The following is a 17,150-nucleotide window of genomic DNA, read 5'->3' on the forward strand; positions in this document are numbered from 1 at the left end:
GGACACGCAAACCATCACACATCCACCCCTTTATTGATGGGGCCACAGAGACACCCCTTCATTTCTGGGATCACAGACACACATCCCTTTGGTGCTGAGGTCACACAAACAGAGACAGACACACACCTTCAGTGCTGGGGCCACACACACAGCCCTTCAGCACTGCATTTCATGAGACATGTACACTTGTGCCAAACACACGTGCACACACCCCTTCAGTGCTTCAGTGTTGAGGACACAAACACCCACCCCATTAGTGCAGGGACACACAAACCATCACACAACCATCCCTTTTATTGATAGGGCCATAGAGACACACCCCTTCATTGCTGGGGTCACAGACACACATCCCTTTGGTGCTGAGGTCACACAAACAGACACAGAGACACACCTTCAGTGCTGGGGCCACACACACAGCCCTTCAGTGCTGCATTTCAGGGGACATGTAGACGTGTGCCAAACACACTTGCACACACCCCTTCAGTGTTGCAGTGATGAGGAAACAAGCACACACCCCATTAGTGCAGGGACACGCAAACCATCACACATCCACCCCTTTATTGATGGGGTCACAGAGACACCCCTTCATTTCTGGGATCACAGACACACATCCCTTTGGTGCTGAGGTCACACAAACAGACACAGACACACACCTTCAGTGCTGGGGCCACACACACAGCCCTTCAGCGCTGCATTTCATGAGACATGTACACTTGTGCCAAACACACGTGCACACACCCCTTCAGTGCTGCAGTGTTGAGGGCACAAACACCCACCCCATTAGTGCAGGGACACACAAACCATCACACAACCATCCCTTTTATTGATGGGGCCATAGAGACACACCCCTTCATTGCTGGGGTCACAGACACACATCCCTTTGGTGCTGAGGTCACACAAACAGACACAGACACACACCTTCAGTGCTGGGGCCACACACACAGCCCTTCAGTGCTGCATTTCATGGGACATGTACACGTGTGCCAAACAGACGTTCACACACCCCTTCTGTGGTGCAGTGTTGAGGAAACAAGCACACACCCCATTAGTGCAGGGACACGCAAACCATCACACATCCACCCCTTTATTGATGGGGTCACAGAAACACCCCTTCATTTCTGGGATCACAGACACACATCCCTTTGGTGCTGAGGTCACACAAACAGAGACAGACACACACCTTCAGTGCTGGGGCCACACACACAGCCCTTCAGCGCTGCATTTCATGAGACATGTACACTTGTGCCAAACACACGTGCACACACCCCTTCAGTGCTGCAGTGTTGAGGACACAAACACCCACCCCATTAGTGCAGGGACACACAAACCATCACACAACCATCCCTTTTATTGATGGGGCCATAGAGACACACCCCTTCATTGCTGGGGTCACAGACACACATCCCTTTGGTGCTGAGGTCACACAAACAGACATCGACACACACCTTCAGTGCTGGGGCCACACACACAGCCCTTCAGTGCTGCATTTCAGGGGACATGTAGACGTGTGCCAAACACACTTGCACACACCCCTTCAGTGTTGCAGTGATGAGGAAACAAGCACACACCCCATTAGTGCAGGGACACGCAAACCATCACACAGCCTCCCCGTAAGTGATGGGGCCATAGAGACACACATCTTTATTGCTGGGGTCACAGACACACATCCCTTTGGTGCTGAGGTCACACAAACAGACACAGACACACACCTTCAGTGCTGGGGCCACACACACAGCCCTTCAGCGCTGCATTTCATGAGACATGTACACTTGTGCCAAACACACGTGCACACACCCCTTCAGTGCTGCAGTGTTGAGGACACAAACACCCACCCCATTAGTGCAGGGACACACAAACCATCACACAACCATCCCTTTTATTGATGGGGCCATAGAGACACACCCCTTCATTGCTGGGGTCACAGACACACATCCCTTTGGTGCTGAGGTCACACAAACAGACACAGACACACACCTTCAGTGCTGGAGCCACACAAACAGCCCTTCAGTGCTGCATTTCAGGGGACATGTAGACGTGTGCCAAGCACACGTGCACACACCCCTTCAGTGTTGCAGTGATGAGGAAACAAGCACACACCCCATTAGTGCAGGGACACGCAAACCATCACACAGCCTCCCCGTAATTGATGTGGCCATAGAGACACACATCTTTATTGCTGGGGTCACAGACACACATCCCTTTGGTGCTGAGGTCACACAAACAGACACAGACACACACCTTCAGTGCTGGGGCCACACACACAACCCTTCAGCGCTGCATTTCATGAGACATGTACACTTGTGCCAAACACACGTGCACACACCCCTTCAGTGCTGCAGTGTTGAGGACACAAACACCCACCCCATTAGTGCAGGGACACACAAACCATCACACAACCATCCCTTTTATTGATGGGGCCATAGAGACACACCCCTTCATTGCTGGGGTCACAGACACACATCCCTTTGGTGCTGAAGTCACACAAACAGACACAGACACACACCTTCAGTGCTGGGGCCACACACACAGCCCTTCAGTGCTGCATTTCATGGGACATGTACACGTGTGCCAAACACACGTTCACACACCCCTTCTGTGGTGCAGTGTTGAGGAAACAAGCACACACCCCATTAGTGCAGGGACACGCAAACCATCACACATCCACCCCTTTATTGATGGGGTCACAGAGACACCCCTTCATTTCTGGGATCACAGACACACATCCCTTTGGTGCTGAGGTCACACAAACAGAGACAGACACACACCTTCAGTGCTGGGGCCACACACACAGCCCTTCAGCGCTGCATTTCATGAGACATGTACACTTGTGCCAAACACACGTGCACACACCCCTTCAGTGCTGCAGTGTTGAGGACACAAACACCCACCCCATTAGTGCAGGGACACACAAACCATCACACAACCATCCCTTTTATTGATGGGGCCATAGAGACACACCCCTTCATTGCTGGGGTCACAGACACACATCCCTTTGGTGCTGAGGTCACACAAACAGACACAGACACACACCTTTAGTGCTGGGGCCACACACACAGCCCTTCAGTGCTGCATTTCAGGTGACATGTAGACGTGTGCCAAACACACTTACACACACCACTTCAGTGTTGCAGTGATGAGGAAACAAGCACACACCCCATTAGTGCAGGGACACGCAAACCATCACACATCCACCCCTTTATTGATGGGGTCACAGAGACACCCCTTCATTTCTGGGATCACAGACACACATCCCTTTGGTGCTGAGGTCACACAAACAGACACAGACACACACCTTCAGTGCTGGGGCCACACACACAGCCCTTCAGCGCTGCATTTCATGAGACATGTACACTTGTGCCAAACACACGTGCACACACCCCTTCAGTGCTGCAGTGTTGAGGACACAAACACCCAACCCATTAGTGCAGGGACACACAAACTATCACACAACCATCCCTTTTATTGATGGGGCCATAGAGACACACCCCTTCATTGCTGGGGTCACAGACACACATCCCTTTGGTGCTGAGGTCACACAAACAGACACAGACACACACCTTCAGTGCTGGAGCCACACAAACAGCCCTTCAGTGCTGCATTTCAGGGGACATGTAGACGTGTGTCAAGCACACGTGCACACACCCCTTCAGTGTTGCAGTGATGAGGAAACAAGCACACATCCCATTAGTGCAGGGACACGCAAACCATCACACAGCCTCCCCGTAATTGATGGGGCCATAGAGACACACATCTTTATTGCTGGGGTCACAGACACACATCCCTTTGGTGCTGAGGTCACACAAACAGACACAGACACACACCTTCAGTGCTGGGGCCACACACACAGCCCTTCAGCGCTGCATTTCATGAGACATGTACACTTGTGCCAAACACACGTGCACACACCCCTTCAGTGCTGCAGTGTTGAGGACACAAACACCCACCCCATTAGTGCAGGGACACACAAACCATCACACAACCATCCCTTTTATTGATGGGGCCATAGAGACACACCCCTTCATTGCTGGGGTCACAGACACACATCCCTTTGGTGCTGAGGTCACACAAACAGACACAGACACACACCTTCAGTGCTGGGGCCACACACACAGCCCTTCAGTGCTGCATTTCATGGGACATGTACACGTGTGCCAAACACACGTTCACACACCCCTTCTGTGGTGCAGTGTTGAGGAAACAAGCACACACCCCATTAGTGCAGGGACACGCAAACCATCACACATCCACCCCTTTATTGATGGGGTCACAGAAACACCCCTTCATTTCTGGGATCACAGACACACATCCCTTTGGTGCTGAGGTCACACAAACAGAGACAGACACACACCTTCAGTGCTGGGGCCACACACACAGCCCTTCAGCGCTGCATTTCATGAGACATGTACACTTGTGCCAAACACACGTGCACACACCCCTTCAGTGCTGCAGTGTTGAGGACACAAACACCCACCCCATTAGTGCAGGGACACACAAACCATCACACAACCATCCCTTTTATTGATGGGGCCATAGAGACACACCCCTTCATTGCTGGGGTCACAGACACACATCCCTTTGGTGCTTAGGTCGCACAAACAGACACAGACACACACCTTCAGTGCTGGAGCCACACAAACAGCCCTTCAGTGCTGCATTTCAGGGGACATGTAGACGTGTGCCAAGCACACGTGCACACACCGCTTCAGTGTTGCAGTGATGAGGAAACAAGCACACACCCCATTAGTGCAGGGACACGCAAACCATCACACAGCCTCCCCGTAATTGATGTGGCCATAGAGACACACATCTTTATTGCTGGGGTCACAGACACACATCCCTTTGGTGCTGAGGTCACACAAACAGACACAGACACACACCTTCAGTGCTGGGGCCACACACACAGCCCTTCAGCGCTGCATTTCATGAGACATGTACACTTGTGCCAAACACACGTGCACACACCCCTTCAGTGCTGCAGTGTTGAGGACACAAACACCCACCCCATTAGTGCAGGGACACACAAACCATCACACAACCATCCCTTTTATTGATGGGGCCATAGAGACACACCCCGTCATTGCTGGGGTCACAGACACACATCCCTTTGGTGCTGAGGTCACACAAACAGACACAGACACACACCTTCAGTGCTGGGGCCACACACAGAGCCCTTCAGTGCTGCATTTCAGGGGACATGTAGACGTGTGCCAAACACACTTGCACACACCCCTTCAGTGTTGCAGTGATGAGGAAACAAGCACACACCCCATTAGTGCAGGGACACGCAAACCATCACACAGCCTCCCCGTAATTGATGGGGCCATAGAGACACACATCTTTATTGCTGGGGTCACAGACACACATCCCTTTGGTGCTGAGGTCACACAAACAGACACAGACACACACCTTCAGTGCTGGGGCCACACACACAGCCCTTCAGCGCTGCATTTCATGAGACATGTACACTTGTGCCAAACACACGTGCACACACCCCTTCAGTGCTGCAGTGTTGAGGACACAAACACCCACCCCATTAGTGCAGGGACACACAAACCATCACACAACCATCCCTTTTATTGATGGGGCCATAGAGACACACCCCTTCATTGCTGGGGTCACAGACACACATCCCTTTGGTGCTGAGGTCACACAAACAGACACAGACACACACCTTCAGTGCTGGGGCCACACACACAGCCCTTCAGTGCTGCATTTCATGGGACATGTACACGTGTGCCAAACACACGTTCACACACCCCTTCTGTGCTGCAGTGTTGAGGAAACAAGCACACACCCCATTAGTGCAGGGACACGCAAACCATCACACATCCACCCCTTTATTGATGGGGTCACAGAGACACCCCTTCATTTCTGGGATCACAGACACACATCCCTTTGGTGCTGAGGTCACACAAACAGACACAGACATACACCTTCAGTGCTGGGGCCACACACACAGCCCTTCAGCGCTGCATTTCATGAGACATGTACACTTGTGCCAAACACACGTGCACACACCCCTTCAGTGCTGCAGTGTTGAGGACACAAACACCCACCCCATTAGTGCAGGGACACACAAACCATCACACAACCATCCCTTTTATTGATGGGGCCATAGAGACACACCCCTTCATTGCTGGGGTCACAGACACACATCCCTTTGGTGCTGAGGTCACACAAACAGACACAGACACACACCTTCAGTGCTGGAGCCACACAAACAGCCCTTCAGTGCTGCATTTCAGGGGACATGTAGACGTGTACCAAGCACACGTGCACACACCCCTTCAGTGTTGCAGTGATGAGGAAACAAGCACACACCCCATTAGTGCAGGGACACGCAAACCATCACACAGCCTCCCCGTAATTGATGGGGCCATAGAGACACACATCTTTATTGCTGGGGTCACAGACACACATCCCTTTGGTGCTGAGGTCACACAAACAGACACAGACACACACCTTCAGTGCTGGGGCCACACACACAGCCCTTCAGCGCTGCATTTCATGAGACATGTACACTTGTGCCAAACACACGTGCACACACCCCTTCAGTGCTGCAGTGTTGAGGACACAAACACCCACCCCATTAGTGCAGGGACACACAAACCATCACACAACCATCCCTTTTATTGATGGGGCCATAGAGACACACCCCTTCATTGCTGGGGTCACAGACACACATCCCTTTGGTGCTGAGGTCACACAAACAGACACAGACACACACCTTCAGTGCTGGGGCCACACACACAGCCCTTCAGTGCTGCATTTCATGGGACATGTACACGTGTGCCAAACACACGTTCACACACCCCTTCTGTGCTGCAGTGTTGAGGAAACAAGCACACACCCCATTAGTGCAGGGACACGCAAACCATCACACATCCACCCCTTTATTGATGGGGTCACAGAGACACCCCTTCATTTCTGGGATCACAGACACACATCCCTTTGGTGCTGAGGTCACACAAACAGAGACAGACACACACCTTCAGTGCTGGGGCCACACACACAGCCCTTCAGCGCTGCATTTCATGAGACATGTACACTTGTGCCAAACACACGTGCACACACCCCTTCAGTGCTGCAGTGTTGAGGACACAAACACCCACCCCATTAGTGCAGGGACACACAAACCATCACACAACCATCCCTTTTATTGATGGGGCCATAGAGACACACCCCTTCATTGCTGGGGTCACAGACACACATCCCTTTGGTGCTGAGGTCACACAAACAGACACAGACACACACCTTCAGTGCTGGGGCCACACACACAGCCTTTCAGTGCTGCATTTCAGGGGACATGTAGACGTGTGCCAAACACACTTGCACACACCCCTTCAGTGTTGCAGTGATGAGGAAACAAGCACACACCCCATTAGTGCAGGGACACGCAAACCATCACACAGCCTCCCCGTAATTGATGGGGCCATAGAGACACACATCTTTATTGCTGGGGTCACAGACACACATCCCTTTGGTGCTGAGGTCACACAAACAGACACAGACACACACCTTCAGTGCTGGGGCCACACACACAGCCCTTCAGCGCTGCATTTCATGAGACATGTACACTTGTGCCAAATACACGTGCACACACCCCTTCAGTGCTGCAGTGTTGAGGACACAAACACCCACCCCATTAGTGCAGGGACACACAAACCATCACACAACCATCCCTTTTATTGATGGGGCCATAGAGACACACCCCTTCATTGCTGGGGTCACAGACACACATCCCTTTGGTGCTGAGGTCACACAAACAGACACAGACACACACCTTCAGTGCTGGAGCCACACAAACAGCCCTTCAGTGCTGCATTTCAGGGGACATGTAGACGTGTGCCAAGCACACGTGCACACACCCCTTCAGTGTTGCAGTGATGAGGAAACAAGCACACACCCCATTAGTGCAGGGACACGCAAACCATCACACAGCCTCCCCGTAATTGATGGGGCCATAGAGACACACATCTTTATTGCTGGGGTCACAGACACACATCCCTTTGGTGCTGAGGTCACACAAACAGACACAGACACACACCTTCAGTGCTGGGGCCACACACACAGCCCTTCAGCGCTGCATTTCATGAGACATGTACACTTGTGCCAAACACACGTGCACACACCCCTTCAGTGCTGCAGTGTTGAGGACACAAACACCCACCCCATTAGTGCAGGGACACACAAACCATCACACAACCATCCCTTTTATTGATGGGGCCATAGAGACACACCCCTTCATTGCTGGGGTCACAGACACACATTCTTTGGTGCTGAGGTCACACAAACAGACACAGACACATACCTTCAGTGTTGGGGCCACACACACAGCCCTTCAGTGCTGCATTTCATGGGACATGTACACGTGTGCCAAACACACGTTCACACACCCCTTCTGTGGTGCAGTGTTGAGGAAACAAGCACACACCCCATTAGTGCAGGGACACGCAAACCATCACACATCCACCCCTTTATTGATGGGGTCACAGAGACACCCCTTCATTTCTGGGATCACAGACACACATCCGTTTGGTGCTGAGGTCACACAAACAGAGACAGACACACACCTTCAGTGCTGGGGCCACACACACAGCCCTTCAGCGCTGCATTTCATGAGACATGTACACTTGTGCCAAACACACGTGCACACACCCCTTCAGTGCTGCAGTGTTGAGGACACAAACACCCACCCCATTAGTGCAGGGACACACAAACCATCACACAACCATCCCTTTTATTGATGGGGCCATAGAGACACACCCCTTCATTGCTGGGGTCACAGACACACATCCCTTTGGTGCTGAGGTCACACAAACAGACACAGACACACACCTTCAGTGCTGGGGCCACACACACAGCCCTTCAGTGCTGCATTTCAGGGGACATGTAGACGTGTGCCAAACACACTTGCACACACCCCTTCAGTGTTGCAGTGATGAGGAAACAAGCACACACCCCATTAGTGCAGGGACACGCAAACCATCACACAGCCTCCCCGTAATTGATGGGGCCATAGAGACACACATCTTTATTGCTGGGGTCACAGACACACATCCCTTTGGTGCTGAGGTCACACAAACAGACACAGACACACACCTTCAGTGCTGGGGCCACACACACAGCCCTTCAGCGCTGCATTTCATGAGACATGTACACTTGTGCCAAACACACGTGCACACACCCCTTCAGTGCTGCAGTGTTGAGGACACAAACACCCACCCCATTAGTGCAGGGACACACAAACCATCACACAACCATCCCTTTTATTGATGGGGCCATAGAGACACACCCCTTCATTGCTGGGGTCACAGACACACATCCCTTTGGTGCTGAGGTCACACAAACAGACACAGACACACACCTTCAGTGCTGGAGCCACACAAACAGCCCTTCAGTGCTGCATTTCAGGGGACATGTAGACGTGTGCCAAGCACACGTGCACACACCCCTTCAGTGTTGCAGTGATGAGGAAACAAGCACACACCCCATTAGTGCAGGGACACGCAAACCATCACACAGCCTCCCCGTAATTGATGGGGCCATAGAGACACACATCTTTATTGCTGGGGTCACAGACACACATCCCTTTGGTGCTGAGGTCACACAAACAGACACAGACACACACCTTCAGTGCTGGGGCCACACACACAGCCCTTCAGCGCTGCATTTCATGAGACATGTACACTTGTGCCAAACACACGTGCACACACCCCTTCAGTGCTGCAGTGTTGAGGACACAAACACCCACCCCATTAGTGCAGGGACACACAAACCATCACACAACCATCCCTTTTATTGATGGGGCCATAGAGACACACCCCTTCATTGCTGGGGTCACAGACACACATTCTTTGGTGCTGAGGTCACACAAACAGACACAGACACACACCTTCAGTGTTGGGGCCACACACACAGCCCTTCAGTGCTGCATTTCATGGGACATGTACACGTGTGCCAAACACACGTTCACACACCCCTTCTGTGGTGCAGTGTTGAGGAAACAAGCACACACCCCATTAGTGCAGGGACACGCAAACCATCACACATCCACCCCTTTATTGATGGGGTCACAGAGACACCCCTTCATTTCTGGGATCACAGACACACATCCCTTTGGTGCTGAGGTCACACAAACAGAGACAGACACACACCTTCAGTGCTGGGGCCACACACACAGCCCTTCAGCGCTGCATTTCATGAGACATGTACACTTGTGCCAAACACATGTGCACACACCCCTTCAGTGCTGCAGTGTTGAGGACACAAACACCCACCCCATTAGTGCAGGGACACACAAACCATCACACAACCATCCCTTTTATTGATGGGGCCATAGAGACACACCCTTTCATTGCTGGGGTCACAGACACACATCCCTTTGGTGCTGAGGTCACACAAACAGACACAGACACACACCTTCAGTGCTGGGGCCACACACACAGCCCTTCAGTGCTGCATTTCAGGGGACATGTAGACGTGTGCCAAACACACTTGCACACACCCCTTCAGTGTTGCAGTGATGAGGAAACAAGCACACACCCCATTAGTGCAGGGACACGCAAACCATCACACAGCCTCCCCGTAATTGATGGGGCCATAGAGACACACATCTTTATTGCTGGGGTCACAGACACACATCCCTTTGGTGCTGAGGTCACACAAACAGACACAGACACACACCTTCAGTGCTGGGGCCACACACACAGCCCTTCAGCGCTGCATTTCATGAGACATGTACACTTGTGCCAAACACACGTGCACACACCCCTTCAGTGCTGCAGTGTTGAGGACACAAACACCCACCCCATTAGTGCAGGGACACACAAACCATCACACAACCATCCCTTTTATTGATGGGGCCATAGAGACACACCCCTTCATTGCTGGGGTCACAGACACACATCCCTTTGGTGCTGAGGTCACACAAACAGACACAGACACACACCTTCAGTGCTGGGGCCACACACACAGCCCTTCAGTGCTGCATTTCATGGGACATGTACACGTGTGCCAAACACACGTTCACACACCCCTTCTGTGCTGCAGTGTTGAGGAAACAAGCACACACCCCATTAGTGCAGGGACACGCAAACCATCACACATCCACCCCTTTATTGATGGGGTCACAGAGACACCCCTTCATTTCTGGGATCACAGACACACATCCCTTTGGTGCTGAGGTCACACAAACAGACACAGACACACACTTTCAGTGCTGGGGCCACACACACAGCCCTTCAGCGCTGCATTTCATGAGACATGTACACTTGTGCCAAACACACGTGCACACACCCCTTCAGTGCTGCAGTGTTGAGGACACAAACACCCACCCCATTAGTGCAGGGACACACAAACCATCACACAACCATCCGTTTTATTGATGGGACCATAGAGACACACCCCTTCATTGCTGGGGTCACAGACACACATCCCTTTGGTGCTGAGGTCACACACACAGCCCTTCAGTGCTGCATTTCATGGGACATGTACACGTGTGCCAAACACACGTTCACACACCCCTTCTGTGCTGCAGTGTTGAGGAAACAAGCACACACCCTATTAGTGCAGGGACACGCAAACCATCACACATCCACCCCTTTATTGATGGGGTCACAGAGACACCCCTTCATTTCTGGGATCACAGACACACATCCCTTTGGTGCTGAGGTCACACAAACAGACACAGACACACACTTTCAGTGCTGGGGCCACACACACAGCCCTTCAGTGTTGCATTTCTGGAGACATGTACATGTGTGCCAAACACACGTGCACACACCCCTTCAGTGCTGCAGTGTTGAGGACACAAACACACACCCCATTAGTGAAATATATTTATTAATAATACATAAACATAATAGTAGAAAATATTGCAAAAACAAAGTAATAGAGCAAAGGGGATCTAAAAAGGCAGTGCCAGACCCCATGACCCATGGCAGTGAAGCTGCAAGGCCGTCCCAGGTAAAGAGGGCATCATTAAATGTACATATGTAACGACACTCCAAATGCCAGTATATAGTAACCACATATAATTATAATGGTTAACCCTTAATAGGGCACATGTCTAAGGAGGGCCATATAGTCCAAGAACACTCCCGGTAGTAATGCATACTATTCATGCATAATAGCAGTAATTAACCCTTATAAGACACGAATCAAAAAAGGGGTCATATGATGAGCACGAAACTCAAAGAATAGTAACTCCATGTAAGGATAATATGACTGTCAGAGATCGAAGTCCTAACTGCTATATACCCAGGAAGTGCCTGGAAACACAGAAAATGCCAGAGAAGTGAGGACAATAACTCACCCAGATGATAGACACCGGGCACCGGGCAACGGAGAGCCTGCAGACTGCCAGAGGGATCAAAGGGAGTGCCAACAGGTGAAGACGCGCCTCGACGCGCGTTTCGCTCTTCTTTTTCAAGAGGCGCTATTTAGTGTACCTAACAGGACCTGAATATATACGCCCACAGCCAGTCACGTGATTAGTCACGTGACTGGTAGGGGCGTAGTTCATTGGTGTAAAGCGGCGCGCGCACTCGGAACCACGCCCCCCCGGCCGCACGCGTCACGGCCACCAACACCAGAGCGCGCGCCCGGGGGCGTGCCTAGGAAACGCCCCCAGGGTCGCGCCCGGGATCCCAGGCGGCCAGACACAAGCGCAGGAGGGACAAGAGTCAGAGAACGCGCGCTCCACCAATGAATAAGTAAGAATAACACATGGAGGTGTGCAAGAAGCACTAAGAGCATGAAATACAAAGACATCAGTGAAATAGAAAATTCTCTGTCACTTAACAATAAATATGACAAATGACTGGGGCATCAAAGTACAAAGGACCCAAAATAGTCACATATATAATTAGGAACAATCCCCAAAATAAAGTCTGGATCACAGAATATATACATAAATATAATTCGACATAAGGCCACATTCCCCCAGAGAAAAATAATTGGAAGCTGATAGGTATCAGACAGTTCTTGGGAGATGCTCCAGAGTGTCAACTGTTGATCATCATGAATACTGAGTAGAACAGAGTCCATAAGGTGCACATTATAGGAAATTCATAGCCGTAAATCTAAAAATATAAAAAGGGAAAAGTAAGAAAAATGGAATAAAACAGAAGCTAAAAACTGAGGCACAGACAACGGATCGGAAAAAGTCAACACTGAGGGAGAGCACCAACAACCAAAAAAGGACCAATCACAGGAATGATGAAAAATTCAGATTCTCATTAAGGCCGCGCGGTACCAGGGTATCCAGGATGCCGATCCATCTGGCCTCTTTTTGTGCTAGGCACAATTTATAGTCACCCCCCCGAGAGCCCAGATGTACCACGTCAATTCCGCGCACCATAAGGCTGCGCGGATCGCAGTCATGGGCTAGTTTAAAATGCCGTGGTAAGGTTCTGAGCTCCCGGGGGTCCGACACAAATCTAGCCGCGCCAATATCCCGAACATGCTCCCGTACCCGAATCCTCAATTCCCTTGTAGTAAGACCTACATAGATTTTATGACACCCACACGTGGCATAATACACCACGTGTGTTGTACCACAGGAAATATATTGGAGGATTCGGTATGTCCGGGAGCCCTCTGAGTTCATAAAAGAGGAGCAGCGGAGCACATTAGCGCAAGCTACACAATGGCCACATGGATAGGAACCAACCCTGGGGCCGCGCGACCCAAAAAAGTTGGGTGTTGGTGGGACGTAATGACTGGAGGTAACCAAGTCCCCCAGATTCCTGGCTCTTCTAGCAGTCATAAGTGGAGATTGTCCCACAACATCCCTCAGAGAGGGCTCCGCCCCAAGAACACTCCAATGTCTCGAGAGGACCCGCCTCATAGAATCCCACCCATGATTATAGGTGGAAATGAAGCGGGTCCTCCCAGGACACTCAGACGGTGGCGATCTCGGAGAGGGGTATAATAGACTACTGCGGGGGGTACTGCGGGCCCTACCATAGCCACGGCCGATACACCGGTTGCTATAACCTCTTTGTCTAAAACGTTGTGTCAGAGCAGCCGCCTGCTTATCAAAGCTGTCCTCCGTCGAGCAAATGCGCCTAATCCTGAGGAATTGTCCGACCGGGACGGCCCTGATGGTAGAAGGGGTATGGCCAGAGGCAGCGTGTACCAAAGAGTTCACAGCCGTTGGCTTCCTGAAGACGTCAGTCTGAATGAGGGAGTGTGAGTCCACCATCAGAGTGACGTCCAGGAAGTCCAAACGTGTGAAGCTGTGGGTATATGTTAATTTAATACCCCTTTACGCCGCTTTACACCAATGAACTACGCCCCTACCAGTCACGTGACTAATCACGTGACTGGCTGTGGGCGTATATATTCAGGTCCTGTTAGGTACACTAAATAGCGCCTCTTGAAAAAGAAGAGCGAAACGCGCGTCGAGGCGCGTCTTCACCTGTTGGCACTCCCTTTGATCCCTCTGGCAGTCTGCAGGCTCTCCGTTGCCCGGTGCCCGGTGTCTATCATCTGGGTGAGTTATTGTCCTCACTTCTCTGGCATTTTCTGTGTTTCCAGGCACTTCCTGGGTATATAGCAGTTAGGACTTCGATCTCTGACAGTCATATTATCCTTACATGGAGTTACTATTCTTTGAGTTTCGTGCTCATCATATGACCCCTTTTTTGATTCGTGTCTTATAAGGGTTAATTACTGCTATTATGCATGAATAGTATGCATTACTACCGGGAGTGTTCTTGGACTATATGGCCCTCCTTAGACATGTGCCCTATTAAGGGTTAACCATTATAATTATATGTGGTTACTATATACTGGCATTTGGAGTGTCGTTACATATGTACATTTAATGATGCCCTCTTTACCTGGGACGGCCTTGCAGCTTCACTGCCATGGGTCATGGGGTCTGGCACTGCCTTTTTAGATCCCCTTTGCTCTATTACTTTGTTTTTGCAATATTTTCTACTATTATGTTTATGTATTATTAATAAATATATTTTGTTTTTTGCTACTATACTCGTGTGTCCTCTGGTTTCTCCATATTGTTTAAGAGTAGGCAATTTGAACCTGGTGCTGGACTACTTGTCCTAGCACCATGTTCTATACCATAGTATTTATTTGGCCAGTTTTGTTTTCATGTATGTTTCTCTGTATTTTTACAGTATCTACTTGGCCCATAATGGACTTTCGTGCGCGAGATACCACTTGGCTCGCGCAGTTAGATGAGTTATCATGCAGTGGGGGTTTGGTGGTGCCGGATGCGGATCGGACACTGAGGGAGAGCATTGCCAGCTTTAAGGCTCTTATCAAACGGAGATGTCGCACTTGGTGGAACCACGCTTTCCTCACCAAGTATATTGAAAAAGCCTTGATCCCTAGGGGTTTAAGGATACAAATTTTTCCTTCTTTTAAAATAGAAGATGAACAATTTAAAGTTAACTGGGAATCTCTGGCAAACGAGTGCTCACTTGGCTTCTTGGGTCTTCTCAGGGAGCAAAGTGAGAAATCCCTGAGGGACTTGGAAACGGAGATTGACCTCCTACAGGTGCAACTGAGGAAGGACTTACCCGGTGATGATCTGAAGAAACTTCAGGAGGAAACTGATTCTGATTGTCAGAAACTTGTAAAAGAGATTCAGGCCCTGAAAATAAAAAAATTTCAACGCGATACACTGGATAAGTCCAATCATCAAGTATACCGGTGGAGGTCACTAACCACTAATATAAGATCGAGATCTCGTAATAACTCCCTTGCACGATCTAGGTCTACCTCGATTGCCTCGGGAACTTCCAGTGAGGGCCAGTTACCTGTCATGAACGTGGATTCTCAGGGTGTCCCGGCTGCTCGATCTACCGGACACATCCAGACGAGACCGAATAATCGGAGGAAACGGACGGTTCCGTTTCAGGTTGGTGATCACTGTGGGGGGCTCCGTATCATGAACCTTACAAATCATGTTTTGACTGGGACGCAGATGGAGGTCCTTGGAATGGGCCTATCATTTTCTCCAACATGCTCTTTTGATTATTTTACGGCCCTCAAGGACCTCCATCTGTTCGCTCGGAAGCTGATTTTGAAAAAACTCCATTTTAGGTCGGTTGGTGATCAGGCTCCGACGGTGACTGAGGAGGAGGCATTGCAAAATCTGGAGGATCTCTTGGCCGAACAATCAACTCCTCCTACAGGTGGGTTACCACAGGCTAGGATTCCGAAGTCAACAAGGTTTCCTCCCTTGTCTATATGTCCGGCTGTGGAAATTTTTGTGAAATTAGTGGCGGAGGATTTCAGGAAGATTTCCACACGAAGAAGGATTGACAATCTGACCCTTGCTCAACGTGTGGCAATACAACAACTACAAACACTGAAGGATACAGTCATTAAGCCGGCTGACAAGGGAGGAAACATTGTCCTGTGGCCCCACCATAAATATGAGAGGGAGGCCCTGAGACAGTTAAGAGACAAGGATACGTACTCCAAATTGTCATATAATCCCACTGCCTCCTTCTCGGCCACCCTGCAAGGTATCCTGGCCCGGGCCTGTGAGAGGGGTATAATAGACAAGAAGACTGTGGGGGCTCTGACTGTACGGTTCCCAAAAACTGCTACCTTTTATTTACTTCCCAAAGTACATAAAGATGCCACTAACCCTCCCGGACGTCCGATCGTGTCCGGTTTGGGAGGTCTTTGTGGTCCCATATCTCAATATGTTGATAGTCACCTTAGACCACTTGTTGGGACCCTTCCCTCCTATGTGCGGGACACGACGGACGTCCTTACTAGGGTTGATGGCATCTCTCTTGAACCTGGCACTATTATGGTCACGGCCGATGTGGAGAGTTTGTACACCTGCATTGATCATAATCTTGGACTGACCTCTGTCGAGCTCTTTCTTGGGGGTTCTGACCTGGACGGCCCCTCACGGGGATTCATCTTAGAGCTCCTCCGTTTTATCCTCTGCCATAACTATTTTCTTTTTAAAGATACGGTGTACCTGCAGCGACGTGGCACGGCCATGGGGGCGGCCTGCGCACCATCGTATGCAAACCTCTTCCTTGGCGCTTGGGAGAGGGTAATTTTTGGGGACGATGGTGTCCGGGGCGCTGACCGGGTCGTGGCATGGCTCAGGTACATCGATGATATTTTATTTTTTTGGCGGGGGTCAACGG

Source organism: Phyllobates terribilis, unplaced genomic scaffold (genome assembly GCF_046119375.1).
Source record: "Phyllobates terribilis strain yellow unplaced genomic scaffold, ASM4611937v1 Scaffold_47__1_contigs__length_9908305, whole genome shotgun sequence".
Taxonomy (NCBI): Eukaryota; Metazoa; Chordata; class Amphibia; order Anura; family Dendrobatidae; genus Phyllobates; species Phyllobates terribilis.